Here is an 18,630-nt window from a genome sequence, read left to right as displayed (position 1 = left end):
CCTTCATTTGGATTTCAAACGCAACACCTGTGATTGTGTCTAGGTCATTTCCACCACAGTGCACTATCATTAGATCTGGGTGATCATAATTCATAATGCTCTCAACCATTTCAAACAACTCCACATAATAGCCCTATGTAGGAAAGTACCATCTTGCCTGGCATGTTACCCCCATCTTTCACTGTATATATGTTGTTTTAGTTGTATGTGTCACTGGGACCCTGGTAACCCAGGGCCCCAGTGCTCATAAGTGTGCCTGAATGTGTTACCTGTGTGGTGACTAACTGTCTCACTGAGGCTCTGCTAATCAGAACCTCAGTGGTTATGCTCTCTCATTTCTTTCCAAATTGTCACTGACAGGCTAGTGACCATTTTTACCAATTTACATTGGCTTACTGGAACACCCTTATAATTCCCTAGTATATGGTACTGAGGTACCCAGGGTATTGGGGTTCCAGGAGATCCCTATGGGCTGCAGCATTTCTTTTGCCACCCATAGGGAGCTCTGACAATTCTTACACAGGCCTGCCACTGCAGCCTGAGTGTAATAACGTCCACGTTATTTCACAGCCATTTTACACTGCACTTAAGTAACTTATAAGTCACCTATATGTCTAACCTTTACCTGGTAAAGGTTAGGTGCAAAGTTACTTAGTGTGAGGGCACCCTGGCACTAGCCAAGGTGCCCCCACATTGTTCAGAGCCAATTCACTGAACTTTGTGAGTGCGGGGACACCATTACACGCGTGCACTACATATAGGTCACTACCTATATGTAGCTTCACCATGGTAACTCCGAATATGGCCATGTAACATGTCTATGATCATGGAATTGCCCCCTCTATGCCATCCTGGCATTGTTGGTACAATTCCATGATCCCAGTGGTCTGTAGCACAGACCCTGGTACTGCCAGACTGCCCTTCCTGGGTTTTCTCTGCAGCTGCTGCTGCTGCCAACCCCTCAGACAGGCAGCTGCCCTCCTGGGGTCCAGCCAGGCCTGGCCCAGGATGGCAGAACAAAGAACTTCCTCTGAGAGAGGGTGTGACACCCTCTCCCTTTGGAAAATGGTGTGAAGGCAGGGGAGGAGTAGCCTCCCCCAGCCTCTGGAAATGCTTTGTTGGGCACAGATGTGCCCAATTCTGCATAAGCCAGTCTACACCGGTTCAGGGACCCCTTAGCCCCTGCTCTGGCGCGAAACTGGACAAAGGAAAGGGGAGTGACCACTCCCCTGACCTGCACCTCCCCTGGGAGGTGTCCAGAGCTCCTCCAGTGTGCTCCAGACCTCTGCCATCTTGGAAACAGAGGTGCTGCTGGCACACTGGACTGCTCTGAGTGGCCAGTGCCACCAGGTGACGTCAGAGACTCCTTGTGATAGGCTCCTTCAGGTGTTAGTAGCCTTTCCTCTCTCCTAGGTAGCCAAACCCTCTTTTCTGGCTATTTAGGGTCTCTGTCTCTGGGGAAACTTCAGATAACGAATGCATGAGCTCAGCCGAGTTCCTCTGCATCTCCCTCTTCACCTTCTGATAAGGAATCGACCGCTGACCGCGCTGGAAGCCTGCAAACCTGCAACATAGTAGCAAAGACGACTACTGCAACTCTGTAACGCTGATCCTGCCGCCTTCTCGACTGTTTTCCTGCTTGTGCATGCTGTGGGGGTAGTCTGCCTCCTCTCTGCACCAGAAGCTCCGAAGAAATCTCCCGTGGGTCGACGGAATCTTCCCCCTGCAACCGCAGGCACCAAAAAGCTGCATTACCGGTCCCTTGGGTCTCCTCTCAGCACGACGAGCGAGGTCCCTCGAATCCAGCGTCACCGTCCAAGTGACCCCCACAGTCCAGTGACTCTTCAGCCCAAGTTTGGTGGAGGTAAGTCCTTGCCTCACCTCGCTGGGCTGCATTGCTGGGAACCGCGACTTTGCAAGCTACTCCGGCCCCTGTGCACTTCCGGCGGAAATCCTTCGTGCACAGCCAAGCCTGGTCCACGGCACTCTAACCTGCATTGCACAACTTTCTAAGTTGGTCTCCGGCGACGTGGGACTCCTTTGTGCAACTTCGGCGAGCACCGTTTCACGCATCCTCGTAGTGCCTGTTTCTGGCACTTCTCCGGGTGCTACCTGCTTCAGTGAGGGCTCATTGTCTTGCTCGACGTCCCCTCTCTCTGCAGGTCCAATTTGCGACCTCCTGGTCTCTCCTGGGCCCCAGCAGCGTCCAAAAACGCCAAACGCACGATTTGCGTGTAGCAAGGCTTGTTGGCGTCCATCCGGCGGGAAAACACTTCTGCACAACTCTCCAAGGCATGGGGGATCCATCCTCCAAAGGGGAAGTCTCTAGCCCTTGTCGTTCCTGCAGTATTCACAGTTCTTCAGCCTAGTAAGAGCTTCTTTGTACCAACCGCTGGCATTTCTTGGGCATCTGCCCATCTCCGAGCTGCTTGTGACTTTTGGACTTGGTCCCCTTGTTCCACAGGTACCCTCAGTCAGGAATCCATCGTTGTTGCATTGCTGATTTGTGTTTTCCTTGCATTTTCCCTCTAACACGACTATTTTGTCCTTAGGCGAACTTTAGTGCACTTTGCACTCACTTTTCAGGGTCTTGGGGAGGGTTATTTTTCTAACTCTCACTATTTTCTAATAGTCCCAGCGACCCTCTACAAGGTCACATAGGTTTGGGGTCCATTCGTGGTTCGCATTCCACTTCTGGAGTATATGGTTTGTGTTGCCCCCATCCCATGTTTCCCCATTGCATCCTATTGTAACTATACATTGTTTGCACTGTTTTCTAAGACTATACTGCATATTTTTGCTATTGTGTATATATATCTTGTGTATATTTCCTATCCTCTCATTGAGGGTACACTCTAAGATACTTTGGCATATTGTCATAAAAATAAAGTACCTTTATTTTTAGTATAACTGTGTATTGTGTTTTCTTATGATATTGTGCATATGACACTAAGTGGTACTGTAGTAGCTTCACACGTCTCCTAGTTCAGCCTAAGCTGCTCTGCTAAGCTACCATTATCTATCAGCCTAAGCTGCTAGACACCCTATACACTAATAAGGGATAACTGGGCCTGGTGCAAGGTGCAAGTACCCCTTGGTACTCACTACAAGCCAGTCCAGCCTCCTACATTGGTTGTGCAGCGGTGGGATAAGTGCTTTGAGACTACTTACCACTCTTGTCATTGTACTTTTCATAAGAGAAAAATATACAAAACAAGGTCAGTGTATATACACGTAGCCAAAAAGTTTTGCATTTCCTCTTTTCACTCTTTTCTAAGTGCTGAAAAGTACTTCTAAACTTTCAAAAAGTTCTTAAAAGTTTAAAAAGTTTTTTTCTGTCTTTCCAAAAAGTTCTGAAAACTTTTTTCTCTTTTGCTATCACTTTAACTCTCTCTACAAAATGTCTGGCACAGGAAAAAAAGTTGAACTGTCCAAACTTGCATATGATCACCTTAGCTGGAAAGGAGCAAGGAGTCTCTGCATAGAGAGAGGTTTGAGTGTAGGGAAGAATCCTTCCTTAGAACTGTTAATTAATATGCTTAGAGTACAGGATAAGGCCATAAGTGCCCAATCTGTAGAAAAAGTAGCTAATGGTTCTCAATCTGATCCAGGGACTCCCCCAGGAAAAGGTTCAGGAAAGAAACTTCTCAGCCTGCCCATTACTAGACAGTCTAGCATAGTTGGTACAGAGGTTGAATCACATCATACTGATGATGTGCTCTCACATTATGCTGGTAGCCAAGCTGTTAGGGTGCCCTTTGTAAAGGACAGGTCTCCTTCTGTTCATTCCCATCATACCTCTGTATCTAGAAATGTCCCTCCCACCCACCCTGATGACAGATTGTTAGAAAGGGAGCTCAATAGATTGAGAGTGGAACAAACCAGACTGAAGCTCAAGAAGCAACAGCTGGATTTGGATAGACAGTCTTTAGAAATAGAGAGGGAAAGACAGAAGATGGGTTTAGATACCCATGGTGGCAGCAGCAGTATTCCCCATAGTCATCCTGCAAAAGAGCATGATTCCAGGAATCTGCACAAGATAGTTCCCCCTTATAAGGAGGGGGATGACATTAACAAGTGGTTTGCTGCACTTGAGAGGGCCTGTGCTGTGCAGGATGTCCCTCAAAAGCAGTGGGCTGCTATCCTATGGCTATCATTTAGTGGAAAAGGTAGGGATAGGCTCCTTACTGTAAAAGAAAATGATGCTAACAATTTCCAAGTTCTTAAGAATGCACTCCTGGATGGTTATGGCTTAACCACTGAACAGTACAGGATAAAGTTCAGAGATACCAAAAAGGAGTCTTCACAAGACTGGGTTGATTTCATTGACCAGGCAGTGAAGGCCTTGGAGGGGTGGTTACATGGCAGTAAAGTTACTGATTATGACAGCCTGTATAACTTGATCCTGAGAGAGCATATTCTTAATAATTGTGTGTCTGATTTGTTGCACCAGTACTTGGTGGACTCTGATCTGACCTCTCCCCAAGAATTGGGAAAGAAGGCAGACAAATGGGTCAGAACAAGAGTGAACAGAAAAGTTCATACAGGGGGTGACAAAGATGGCAACAAAAAGAAGGATGGTAAGTCTTCTGACAAGGGTGGGGACAAATCTAAAAATGAGTCTTCATCAGGCCCACAAAAACACTCTGGTGGGGGTGGTGGGCCCAAATCCTCCTTTAATCAGAACAAGGAAAAGAAACCATGGTGCTATTTATGTAAAATAAAAGGCCATTGGACAACAGATCCCAGTTGTCCAAAGAAAGGCACCACAGCTCCTACCACTACAACCCCTACTGCTACACCTAGTGTCCCTACTAATAGCAGTGGTGGTGGGAGCAAACCTACTAATAGCCAATCCAAGGGAGTAGCTGGGCTCACTTTTGGTAATTTAGTTGGGGTTGGTCTGATTAGGGAGACCACAGAGGCTACTTTAGTCTCTGAAGGGGCTATTGACTTAGCCACTTTGGTTGCTTGCCCCCATAACTTGGAGAAGTACAAGCAACTAACCCTAATAAATGGTGTTGAGGTCCAGGCCTACAGGGACACAGGTGCCAGTGTCACAATGGTGATTGAGAAACTGGTGCACCCTGAACAACACATACTTGGACACCAGTACCAAGTAACCGATGCTCACAACATAACACAAAGCCACCCCATGGCTGTTGTAAATCTCAACTGGGGGGGGTATCTGGTCCAAAGAAAGTTGTGGTAGCTTCAGATTTACCTGTAGACTGTCTATTAGGGAATGATTTGGAGACATCAGCTTGGTCAGATGTGGAGTTGGAGGCCCATGCAGCAATGCTGGGCATCCCAGGGCATATTTTTGCTTTGACAAGGGCTCAGGCCAAAAAGCAAAAAGGACAGGGAAGCTTGGATCCTGGAACAATGGACCAAGTGCTCCCTAAAGCTAGGGTTAGTAGAAGCAAACCACTTCCTACTATCCCTCCCTCTACAGTGGATTCAACTTCTGAGGAAGAAGAATTCCCTCCCTGTGCAGAACCTACACCAGAGGAGCTGGAAGCAGACACTGCTGAGCTTTTGGGTGAAGGGGGGCCTGCCAGAGAGGAGCTGAGTGTGGCACAGCAAACCTGTCCCACATTAGAGGGTCTCAGACAGCAAGCTGTCAAACAGGCTAATGGGGATGTCAGTGACTCTCACAGAGTTTACTGGGAGGACAACCTCTTGTACACTGAGCATAGGGATCCTAAACCTGGACCTGCCAGGAGATTAGTGATTCCTCAGGAGTACAGAAAGTTCCTCCTAACACTGGCACATGACATTCCCTTAGCTGGGCACCTGGGTCAAATGAAAACTTGGGACAGATTGGTACCATTGTTTCATTGGCCTAGGATGTCTGAGGACACAAAATAATTTTGCAAGTCCTGTGAAACCTGTCAAGCCAGTGGCAAAACAGGTGGCACTCCAAAGGCACCCCTTATCCCACTGCCTGTGGTTGGGGTTCCCTTTGAAAGGGTAGGGGTTGACATAGTTGGCCCCCTTGACCCTCCTACTGCTTCAGGCAATAGGTTTATCTTAGTGGTAGTGGACCATGCCACAAGATATCCTGAAGCTATTCCTTTAAGGACCACTACAGCTCCTGCAGTGGCAAAGGCCCTCCTGGGAATATTTTCCAGGGTGGGCTTCCCAAAGGAAGTAGTATCAGACAGAGGAAGCAATTTCATGTCTGCATACTTAAAGGCCATGTGGAAGGAGTGTGGTGTAACTTACAAGTTCACAACACCCTATCATCCACAAACAAATGGACTGGTGGAGAGATTTAATAAAACTCTCAAAGGCATGATTATGGGACTCCCTGAAAAACTCCGCAGGAGATGGGATATCCTTCTACCATGCCTCCATTTTGCCTACAGGGAGATACCCCAGAAAGGAGTGGGCTTCAGCCCCTTTGAACATCTTTTTGGACACCCTGTTAGGGGTCCACTCACACTTGTAAAGGAGGGTTGGGAACAACCTTTAAAAGCTCCTAAGCAGGATATTGTGGATTATGTACTTGGCCTCAGATCAAGGATGGCTGAGTACATGAAAAAGGCCAGTAAAAACCTTCAGGCCAGCCAAGAGCTCCAGAAGCAATGGCATGATCAGAAGGCTGTTTTGGTTCAGTACCAACCAGGGCAGAAAGTGTGGGTGTTGGAGCCTGTGGCCCCAAGAGCACTCCAAGATAAATGGAGTGGACCCCACACAATTGTTGAAAAGAAGGGTGAAGTCACCTACTTGGTTGACTTAGGCACTGCCAGGAGTCCCCTTAGGGTGCTCCATGTCAACCGCCTGAAACCCTACTATGACAGGGCTGATCTCACCCTGCTCATGGCAACAGATGAGGGACAGGAAGAGGACAGTGATCCTCTACCTGATCTCTTCTCTTCCACAGAACAAGATGCTCTTGTGGAAGGTGTAGTTTTGGCTGATTGTCTTACTGCTGAGCAGAAAGATAATTGCATAAATCTCCTAGGACAATTTTCAGAACTCTTCTCCATTGTGCCAGGCACCACTTCTTGGTGTGAGCACACTATAGATACTGGAGACAGTTTACCTGTCAAAAGTAAGATCTATAGGCAGCCTGACCATGTCAGGGACTGCATAAAGCAAGAAGTTCAGAAAATGTTGGAACTAGGAGTGGTTGAGCACTCTGACAGTCCATGGGCTTCTCCTGTGGTACTGGTACCAAAACCCAATTCTAAAGATGGAAAGAAGGAAATGAGGTTTTGTGTAGACTATAGAGGTCTCAACTTGGTAACCAAAACTGATGCTCACCCTATACCCAGGGCAGATGAGCTAATAGATACACTGGCATCTGCCAAGTATCTAAGCACTTTTGATTTGACTGCAGGGTATTGGCAGATCAAATTGTCAGAAGATGCTAAACCTAAGACTGCATTTTCTACCATTGGAGGACATTACCAGTTTACTGTAATGCCTTTTGGTTTGAAAAATGCACCTGCCACTTTTCAGAGGTTGGTGAACACAGTCCTGCAAGGGCTGGAAGCTTTCAGTGCAGCATATTTGGATGATATAGCTGTATTTAGCTCCAGCTGGGATGATCACCTGGTCCACCTATGGAAAGTTTTGGAGGCCCTGCAAAAGGCAGGCCTCACTATCAAGGCTTCAAAGTGCCAGATAGGGCAGGGTAAGGTGGTTTATCTGGGACACCTTGTTGGTGGGGAACAGATTGCACCACTTCAGGGGAAAATCCAAACTATTATTGATTGGGTTCCCCCTACCACTCAGACTCAGGTGAGAGCCTTCCTAGGCCTCACTGGGTATTACAGGAGGTTCATTAAGAACTATGGCTCCATTGCAGCCCCTCTTAATGACCTCACATCCAAGAAAATGCCTAAAAAGGTATTATGGACAGCAAACTGTCAGAAAGCTTTTGAGGAGCTGAAGCAGGCCATGTGCTCTGCACCTGTCCTGAAAAGCCCTTGTTACTCTAAAAAATTCTATGTCCAAACTGATGCATCTGAATTAGGAGTAGGGGCAGTCCTATCACAACTTAATTCTGAGGGCCAGGATCAACCTGTTGCTTTTATTAGTAGAAGGTTGACCCCTAGAGAAAAGCGTTGGTCTGCCATTGAGAGGGAGGCCTTTGCTGTGGTCTGGGCTCTGAAGAAGTTGAGGCCATACCTGTTTGGCACTCACTTCATTGTTCAGACAGACCACAAACCTCTACTTTGGCTAAAACAAATGAAAGGTGAAAATCCTAAATTGTTGAGGTGGTCCATATCCCTACAGGGAATGGACTATACAGTGGAACATAGACCTGGGAGTAGCCACTCCAATGCAGATGGACTCTCCAGATATTTCCACTTAGACAATGAAGACTCATCAGGTAATGGCTAGTCTTATTGTCCTTCGTTTGGGGGGGGGGGTTGTGTAGGAAAGTACCATCTTGCCTGGCATGTTACCCCCATCTTTCACTGTATATATGTTGTTTTAGTTGTATGTGTCACTGGGACCCTGGTAACCCAGGGCCCCAGTGCTCATAAGTGTGCCTGAATGTGTTACCTGTGTAGTGACTAACTGTCTCACTGAGGCTCTGCTAATCAGAACCTCAGTGGTTATGCTCTCTCATTTCTTTCCAAATTGTCACTGACAGGCTAGTGACCATTTTTACCAATTTACATTGGCTTACTGGAACACCCTTATAATTCCCTAGTATATGGTACTGAGGTACCCAGGGTATTGGGGTTCCAGGAGATCCCTATGGGCTGCAGCATTTCTTTTGCCACCCATAGGAAGCTCTGACAATTCTTACACAGGCCTGCCACTGCAGCCTGAGTGAAATAACGTCCACGTTATTTCACAGCCATTTTACACTGCACTTAAGTAACTTATAAGTCACCTATATGTCTAACCTTTACCTGGTAAAGGTTAGGTGCAAAGTTACTTAGTGTGAGGGCACCCTGGCACTAGCCAAGGTGCCCCCACATTGTTCAGAGCCAATTCACTGAACTTTGTGAGTGCGGGGACACCATTACACGCGTGCACTACATATAGGTCACTACCTATATGTAGCTTCACCATTGTAACTCCGAATATGGCCATGTAACATGTCTATGATCATGGAATTGCCCCCTCTATGCCATCCTGGCATTGTTGGTACAATTCCATGATCCCAGTGGTCTGTAGCACAGACCCTGGTACTGCCAGACTGCCCTTCCTGGGGTTTCTCTGCAGCTGCTGCTGCTGCCAACCCCTCAGACAGGCAGTCCCAATTCTGCATAAGCCAGTCTACACCGGTTCAGGGACCCCTTAGCCCCTGCTCTGGCGCGAAACTGGACAAAGGAAAGGGGAGTGACCACTCCCCTGACCTGCACCTCCCCTGGGAGGTGTCCAGAGCTCCTCCAGTGTGCTCCAGACCTCTGCCATCTTGGAAACAGAGGTGCTGCTGGCACACTGGACTGCTCTGAGTGGCCAGTGCCACCAGGTGACGTCAGAGACTCCTTGTGATAGGCTCCTTCAGGTGTTAGTAGCCTATCCTCTCTCCTAGGTAGCCAAACCCTCTTTTCTGGCTATTTAGGGTCTCTGTCTCTGGGGAAACTTTAGATAACGAATGCATGAGCTCAGCCGAGTTCCTCTGCATCTCCCTCTTCACCTTCTGATAAGGAATCGACCTCTGACCGCGCTGGAAGCCTGCAAACCTGCAACATAGTAGCAAAGACGACTACTGCAACTCTGTAACGCTGATCCTGCCGCCTTCTCGACTGTTTTCCTGCTTGTGCATGCTGTGGGGGTAGTCTGCCTCCTCTCTGCACCAGAAGCTCCGAAGAAATCTCCCGTGGGTCGACGGAATCTTCCCCCTGCAACCGCAGGCACCAAAAAGCTGCATTACCGGTCCCTTGGGTCTCCTCTCAGCACGACGAGCGAGGTCCCTCGAATCCAGCGACACCGTCCAAGTGACCCCCACAGTCCAGTGACTCTTCAGCCCAAGTTTGGTGGAGGTAAGTCCTTGCCTCAACTCGCTGGGCTGCATTGCTGGGAACCGCAACTTTGCAAGCTACTCCGGCCCCTGTGCACTTCCGGCGGAAATCCTTCGTGCACAGCCAAGCCTGGGTCCACGGCACTCTAACCTGCATTGCACGACTTTCTAAGTTGGTCTCCGGCGACGTGGGACTCCTTTGTGCAACTTCGGCGAGCACCGTTTCACGCATCCTCGTAGTGCCTGTTTCTGGCACTTCTCCGGGTGCTATCTGCTTCAGTGAGGGCTCTTTGTCTTGCTCGACGTCCCCTCTCTCTGCAGGTCCAATTTGCGACCTCCTGGTCCCTCCTGGGCCCCAGCAGCGTCCAAAAACGCCAAACGCACGATTTGCGTGTAGCAAGGCTTGTTGGCGTCCATCCGGCGGGAAAACACTTCTGCACGACTCTCCAAGGCGTGGGGGATCCATCCTCCAAAGGGGAAGTCTCTAGCCCTTGTCGTTCCTGCAGTATTCACAGTTCTTCAGCCTAGTAAGAGCTTCTTTGTACCAACCGCTGGCATTTCTTGGGCATCTGCCCATCTCCGAGCTGCTTGTGACTTTTGGACTTGGTCCCCTTGTTCCACAGGTACCCTCAGTCAGGAATCCATCGTTGTTGCATTGCTGATTTGTGTTTTCCTTGCATTTTCCCTCTAACACGACTATTTTGTCCTTAGGGGAACTTTAGTGCACTTTGCACTCACTTTTCAGGGTCTTGGGGAGGGTTATTTTGCTAACTCTCACTATTTTCTAATAGTCCCAGCGACCCTCTACAAGGTCACATAGGTTTGGGGTCCATTCGTGGTTCGCATTCCACTTCTGGAGTATATGGTTTGTGTTGCCCCCATCCCATGTTTCCCCATTGCATCCTATTGTAACTATACATTGTTTGCACTGTTTTCTAAGACTATACTGCATATTTTTGCTATTGTGTATATATATCTTGTGTATATTTCCTATCCTCTCACTGAGGGTACACTCTAAGATACTTTGGCATATTGTCATAAAAATAAAGTACCTTTATTTTTAGTATAACTGTGTATTGTGTTTTCTTATGATATTGTGCATATGACACTAAGTGGTACTGTAGTAGCTTCACTCGTCTCCTAGTTCAGCCTGAGCTGCTCTGCTAAGCTACCATTATCTATCAGCCTAAGCTGCTAGACACCCTATACACTAATAAGGGATAACTGGGCCTGGTGCAAGGTGCAAGTACCCCTTGGTACTCACTACAAGCCAGTCCAGCCTCCTACACCCTACATCTAAACAAAGTCACGTCCACATTTTGTAATCCAAGTTTCTTGTCAATTTCACAGTTAATGCCATGTTCTCTAGCCGATTGGATAAAACTGTGTCCCAAAAGTCCCGAGGCAAACCATGGTGCTGTATGGAGATCTCAGTCACAAGAGAAGTGCTGAGCATAATGAGTAAGCTTGAGCAGCTATGTGGAGTTATATATGGAGAGAAACATGGGAGAGTGGCAAAATTATATATGTAATTGGTAGATTTTTGACAGTTACAAAAGTAAGTTAGGTTGTGACCACCTGCTGTGTGTATAGTGCACAGTTACTTGATAACTGTATGTGATTTTCTACTGGTGGACTTTCAATTTTGGTACAATCTCACAAGAGGCTTGTAAAAGCAAACCAGGAAGCACTGCCCTCTCACACCGAACATGACGGATTTCCTCCCTGGCTCTTGCAAGACCATTGCAAGAGGTTTTAAGAAGGGGAAAAAAAGAAAACAGTGGAAACAACATAGATAATAAAACTAAAGGGTAGCTCTAAAAAGATCTGTTATCTGTTAACAGTGTTCAACAAATATAAAATATTGTGTTCTCAGACATTTTTAATAATACTTTGTTTATTAAATTTTCTTTTATAAAGGGTACAACAACAAAAACAAACACCTTGCGGTGCTAAGCAAACACCAATAGCTTGCCCTTGAAAACAAAAAAGAAAAAATCTGAAAAAATACTGCCTAGGGAGGCACGTGTGCTCTTGAACAAGTTTGTCCTCAGCAGATCTGTTTGTCACTGTTGAAATAATAATATGCTCACCCAAGCAGCAAAATAATGATGTATTTAAAAAAAAAAAAAAACCATGGTTATTGTCTGTCTCTGCACTTAGAACATGTGCAGGCACAGTGTTAAAACCCATGTAGAGCTGTCTAACTCCGCAGCATGAGACAACTTATCACATGCAAGCCTTTGCAGATGCATAGCCCTCAGGTGTCTCCACATCCCAGTGATGCTCATACTATACTGTTTTTTTTTTTTGCACACCCCAGCTAAACTCTTTGCTTCAAAGTTTACAGTTGACGTACTTCGCTGAAACCTTTTTGGCATCTGGACTCCTTTGAAAAAAAAATTGGGGTGATTGAGGTGGCTCAGCTGGTGCAGACACCCCTAACATCTTAATATTGAAAGCCAGACAGGAAAACAGAGCAAGCCAAATATGAGCACTGTCACAAAAGTCCAATGATGAAATGAAGCATAAAAGATGAACTCTTCCCCTTCTAAATAAAGACATCCTATCAATATCCATCCTTAGGGTGTGCTTCCCCTTGAGGGCCTTTAACGAGTGTCTCATGGACGTCATGTGAGACCGTAAGAAAAAAATGCTTTCTTTATATTCTAATGTTCTATTTTTTTTAAATGACACTAAAACACCATAATTAACTTAATTCTAAATATATGATCTCGCGAGTGGGCCGTGCAAGCCAAACAGGATGTACAGCTCCCTCTAAGACCATGCAGGGGATTGTTGTAGGAGGCTGGCCTGGCTTATAGTGGTACCTTGTGGTACTTACACCTTGTGCCAGGTCCAGTTATCCCTTATTAGTACATTAGAGGTGTTCTAGCAGCTTAGGCTAATAGAGGTAGCTATAGCAGAGCCGCTTAGGCTGAACTAGGAGACATGCAAAGCTCCTACTATACCACTTATATCATTTAGTACTATATCATAAGAAAACACAATACTCAGAGTTACTAAAAATAAAGATACTTTATTTTAGTGACACTATGCCAAAAGTATCTCAGAGGATATATCCCCTTGGGAGGTAAGTAATATGCACAAAATATACACGGACAAACCAAATCAGGTAAGTAAACAGTTAGAAAAGTAGTGCAAACACTGTAGAACACAGTAGAATGCAATAGGAGACAATAGGCCTGGGGGCAACACAAACCATATACTCCAAAAGTGGAATGCGAACCATGAATGGACCCCAGGACTAGTGTAGTGTGTAGAGGGTCGCTGGGAGTGCAAGAAAACACGAAGGGTGTCTAAGATACCCCACCCCAAGACCCTGAAAAGTAGGAGTAAATTTACCCTACTACCCCAGAAAGACAGTAAAGTTGAGATAGGGGATTCTCTAAGAACAACTGACTGCAAAGCACTGAAAATGGATTCCTGGACCTAAGGACCTGTAAAGGATGGGTGTAGGAGGCTGGCCTGGCTTGTAGTGGGTACCAGAGGAACTTACACCTTGTGCCAGGTCCAGTTATCCCTTATTAGTGTAGAAGAGGTGTTTCTAGCAGCTTAGGCTGATAGAAGGGAGCTATGGCAAAGCAGCTTAAGCTGAACTAGGAGGCATGTAAAGCTCCTATTATACCACTGGTGTCATATGCACAATATCATAAGAAAACACAATACACAAAATTACTAAAAATAAAGGTACTTTATTTTTATGACAATATGCCAAAAGTATATCAGTGAGTACCCTCAGTATGAGTATAAGTTATATACACAAGATATATGTACACAAACCAAACTTACGTAAGTAATAGCAAGAAAAGTAATGCAAACAGTGTAGAATTACAATAGATTGCAATAGGAGCACATAGGTATAGGGGCAACACAAACCATATACTCCAAAAGTGGAATGCGAACCACGAATTGACCCCAAACCTATGTGAGCTTGTAGAGGGTCGCTGTAAGAAAACAGTGAGGTTTAGAAAATTAGCCCACCCGAGACCCTAAAAGGTAGGTGTAAAGTGCACCTACTACCCCCAGAGAGCACAGAAGTCGTGATAGGGGGATTCTGCAGGAAGAACAAACACCAGCAATGCAACAACAGTGGATTTCTGGACCTGAGTACCTGTAAGACAAGGGGACCAAGTCCAATAGTCGCGACAGTGTCGATAGTGGGCAGGAGCCCAGGAAATGCCAGCTGAGGGTGCAAGGAAGCTGCCAGCGGATTGAAGAAGCTTGGAGTTATGCAAGAAAGAAGAGAGCTAGGGCCTTCTCCTTTGGAAGACGGATATCCCATGGTGCGATGAAGCTTGCAGAGGTGTTCCCATGCAGAAAGACTGCAAACAAGCCTTGCTAGCTGCAAGGGTCGCGGTAGAGGTTTTTGGCTGCTAGTGTGGCACAGAAGGGACCAGGATGTCGCCACTTGGAGGAGGAGACAGAGGAGGTACCCAGCAACTCAAGGAGCTCTCACAGAAGCAGGCAGCACCCGCAAAAGTACCTGAACAGGCACTTGGAAGGAAAGTGAACCGGAGTCCACACAAAGTCACAAAAGGGAGTCCGACGATGCCGGAGGACAACTCAGCAGGTTGTGCACTGCCGGATAGAGTGTCGGGGACCCAGGCTTGGATGTGCATGAAGGAAATCCTGGAAGAGTGCACAGGAGCCGGAGCAGCTGCAAATCACACAGTACCCAGCAATGCAGTCTAGCGTGGGGAGGCAAGGACTTACCTCACCAAACTTGGACTGAAGAGTCACTGGACTGTGGGAGTCACTTGGACAGAGTTGCTGAGTTCCAGGGACTACGCTCGTTAGGCTGAGAGGGGACCCAGAGGACCAGTGATGCAGTCTTTTGGTGCCTGTGTTAGCAGGGGGAAGTTTCTGTCAGCCCACGGGAGATTTCTTCAGAGCTCCTGGTGCAGGGTGAAGGCAGGCTACCCCCAGAGCATGCACCACCTGGAAACAGTCGAGAAAGCCGGCAGGATGAGGCGATACAAGGTTACTAGTAGTCGTCTTGCTACTTTTTTGCGGTATTGCAGGCGTCCTGAGCAGTCAGCCGTTGATCCTTTGGTAGAAGGTGAAGAGGGAGATGCAGAGGAACTCTGGTGAGCTCTTGCATTCGTTATCTAAAGAATTCCCCAAAGCAGAGACCTTAAATAGCCAGAAAAGGAGGTTTGGCTACCTAGGAAGGAGTATTGGCTACCAAGACAGGTAAGAGCCTATCTGAAGTCTCTGTCGCCACCTGCTGGCACTGGCCACTCAGAGCAGTCCAGTGTGCCCCCAGCACCTCTAAATCCAAGATGGCAGAGGTCTGGAACACACTGGAGGACCTCTGGGCACCTCCCCTGGGTGGTGCAAGTCAGGGGAGTGGTCACTCCCCTTTCCTTTGTCCAGTTTTGCGCCAGAGCAGGGCTGGTGGATCCCTGAACCGGTGTGGACTGGCTTATGCAGAGATGGGCACTATCTGTGCCCATCAAAGCATTTCCAGAGGCTGGGGGAGTCTACTCCTCCCCAGCATTAACACCTATTTCCAAAGGGGGAGGGTGTAACACTCTCTCTCAGAGGAAATCCTTTGGTCTGCCTTCCTGGGCCAGGGCTGCCTGGACTCCAGGAGGGCAGAAACCTGTCTGAGGGGTTGGCAGCAGCAGCAGCTGCAGTGGAGACCCCGGAAAGGCAGTTTGGCAGTACCCGGGTACTAAGCTAGAGACCCGGGGGATCATGGAATTGTCCCCCCAATGCCAGAATGGCATTGGGGGGACAATTCTATGATCTTAGACATGTTACATGGCCATGTTCGGAGTTACCATTGTGACGCCATACATAGGTAGTGACAAATATATAGTGCACGTGTGCAATGGTGTCCCCTCACTCACAAAGTCCGGGGAATTTGCCCTGAACGATGTGGGGGCACCTTGGCTAGTGCCAGGGTGCCCACACACTAAGTAACTTTGCACCCAACTTTCACCAGGTGAAGGTTAGACATATAGGTGACTTATAAGTTACTTGAGTGCAGTGGTAAGTGGCTGTGAAATAACGTGGATGTTATTTCACTCAGGCTGCACTGGCAGGCCTGTGTAAGAATTGTCAGAGCTCCCTATGGGTGGCAAAATAAATGATGCAGCCCATAGGGATCTCCTGGAACCCCAATACCCTGGGTACCTCAGTACCATATACTAGGGAATTATATGGGTGTACCAGTATGCCAATGTGAATTGGTAAATTTAGTCACTAGTCTGTTTGTGACAAATTTTAAAGTAAAGAGAGAACATAACCACTGAGGCTCTGGTTAGCAGAGCCTCAGTGATACAGTTAGGCATCACACAGGGAACACATATTGGCCACAAACGTATGAGCACTGGGGTCCTGGCTAGCAGGATCCCAGTGAGACAATGAAAACACCCTAACATATACTCACAAACAGGTCAAAAGTGGGAGTAACAAGGCTAGAAAGAGGCTACTTTCTCACACAACGCCCCCAATGAAGGACAATAAGGCTAACCTTGGCCAGTTGAGACTTTATTGTCTAAGTGGTGATAAGTAGAGAGTAGCTCTGCAATAGACTGGTTACTCCCTTTATCATCCACTATATGGTTACTTCCCTGTGGGGATGTAAACCACACTGTTTGAAGTTTTTTAGCTAACCAACAATGTGAAGATATACTCTCAGAGTTCCTATCAGTAATTTTTAGTTTAGAACAGTGAAAATTGTCCACTGGACCTATATCTAGTGGTGAGAATGCCAGACAGGGATGCTGGCTCAGTAAAGCCATAGCTGGGCAAACACTTTGTCCATATAGCTGTAAGAAAGAACATGGATGCTGTTTCTCATGTTTTGGAGCAGGGCAGGGATGCTGTCCTATGAGCTCCACACTAGGGCAGGGATGCTGTCCTAAGTGTTTTGAGGCAGTGCAGGGTTGCTGCACTAAAGTTTCTCTGGGAGGGTTGGAGGGATACTCCATGTTAACTACAATGGTGGACTTTTTCCTCAGGGACGCCCAGCATGGCTGCATGGGTATAAAACTCTACCTCAGCCCAACCTGAGGTCTCTAGGTCATTACCTAACAGTCTACAGGTAAGCTAGGTGACAATACCACCTGCTTAGGGCCAGTAACTCCATCCCAGCTAAGCTGAACTATAGCTAAGGGAAGAAATGTAGTGGAGTTATGGACATCAATAATCTTGTACTGTTGTCCAATGATGTGTTGTTCAGGAGGCAGTAGGTTTTCAGTCACTAAGGTGATACTGGCACCTGTGTCCCTGTAGGCCTGTAGGTTTTCAGTCACTAAGGTGATACTGGCACCTGTGTCCCTGTAGGCCTGGGCCTCAACACCATTTATTGACACTGTCTGCCTGTACGTATCCATTGTAAGGGGACAAGCAGCCAGAGTGGCAAGGCCAATGCCACTAGGTGTGACAGAAACTGTCTTGGGACTGACTACCCCAGTTTCTATGATGGACCCTGTGAGAAGGTAGCCTCTTTCTAGCCTTGTTACCCCCACTTTTGGCCTGTTTGTGAGTGTATGTCAGGGTGTTTGTCACTGTTTTCACTGTCTCACTGGGATCCTGATAGCCAGGCCTCAGAGCTCATAGTGAAAACACGATGTTTTCAGTATGTTTGTTATGTGTCACTGGGATCCTGCTGGTCAGGACCCCAGTGCTCATAGGTTTGTGGCCTATATGTATGTGTCACTGGGACCCTGTCACACAGGGCCCCAGTGCTCATAGGTGTGCATGTATATGTTCCCTGTGTGGTGCCTAACTGTCTCACTGAGGCTCTGCTAACCAGAACCTCAGTGGTTATGCTCTCTCATTACTTTCAAATTGTCACTAACAGGCTAGTGACCAATTTTACCAATTTACATTGGCTTACTGGAACACCCTTATAATTCCCTAGTATATGGTACTGAGGTACCCAGGGTATTGGGGTTCCAGGAGATCCCTATGGGCTGCAGCATTTCTTTTGCCACCCATAGGGAGCTCTGACAATTCTTACACAGGCCTGCCACTGCAGCCTGAGTGAAATAACGTCCACGTTATTTCACAGCCATTTTACACTGCACTTAAGTAACTTATAAGTCACCTATATGTCTAACCTTTACCTGGTAAAGGTTAGGTGCAAAGTTACTTAGTGTGAGGGCACCCTGGCACTAGCCAAGGTGCCCCCACATTGTTCAGAGCCAATTCCCTGAACTTTGTGAGTGCGGGGACACCATTACACGCGTGCACTACATATAGGTCACTACCTATATGTAGCTTCACAATGGTAACTCCGAATATGGCCATGTAACATGTCTATGATCATGGAATTGCCCCCTCTATGCCATCCTGGCATAGTTGGCACAATCCCAGGATCCCAGTGGTCTGTAGCACAGACCCTGGTACTGCCAAACTGCCCTTCCTGGGGTTTCACTGCAGCTGCTGCTGCTGCCAACCCCTCAGACAGGCAGCTGCCCTCCTGGGGTCCAGCCAGGCCTGGCCCAGGATGTCAGAACAAAGAACTTCCTCTGAGAGAGGGTGTGACACCCTCTCCCTTTGGAAAATGGTGTGAAGGCAGGGGAGGAGTAGCCTCCCCCAGCCTCTGGAAATGCTTTGTTGGGCACAGAGGTGCCCAATTCTGCATAAGCCAGTCTACACCGGTTCAGGGACCCCTTAGCCCCTGCTCTGGCGCGAAACTGGACAAAGGAAAG

The sequence above is a fragment of the Pleurodeles waltl genome, chromosome 11 (assembly GCF_031143425.1).
Source record: "Pleurodeles waltl isolate 20211129_DDA chromosome 11, aPleWal1.hap1.20221129, whole genome shotgun sequence".
NCBI classification, from domain to species: Eukaryota; Metazoa; Chordata; class Amphibia; order Caudata; family Salamandridae; genus Pleurodeles; species Pleurodeles waltl.
Note: the sequence above shows the minus strand (reverse complement) of the source record.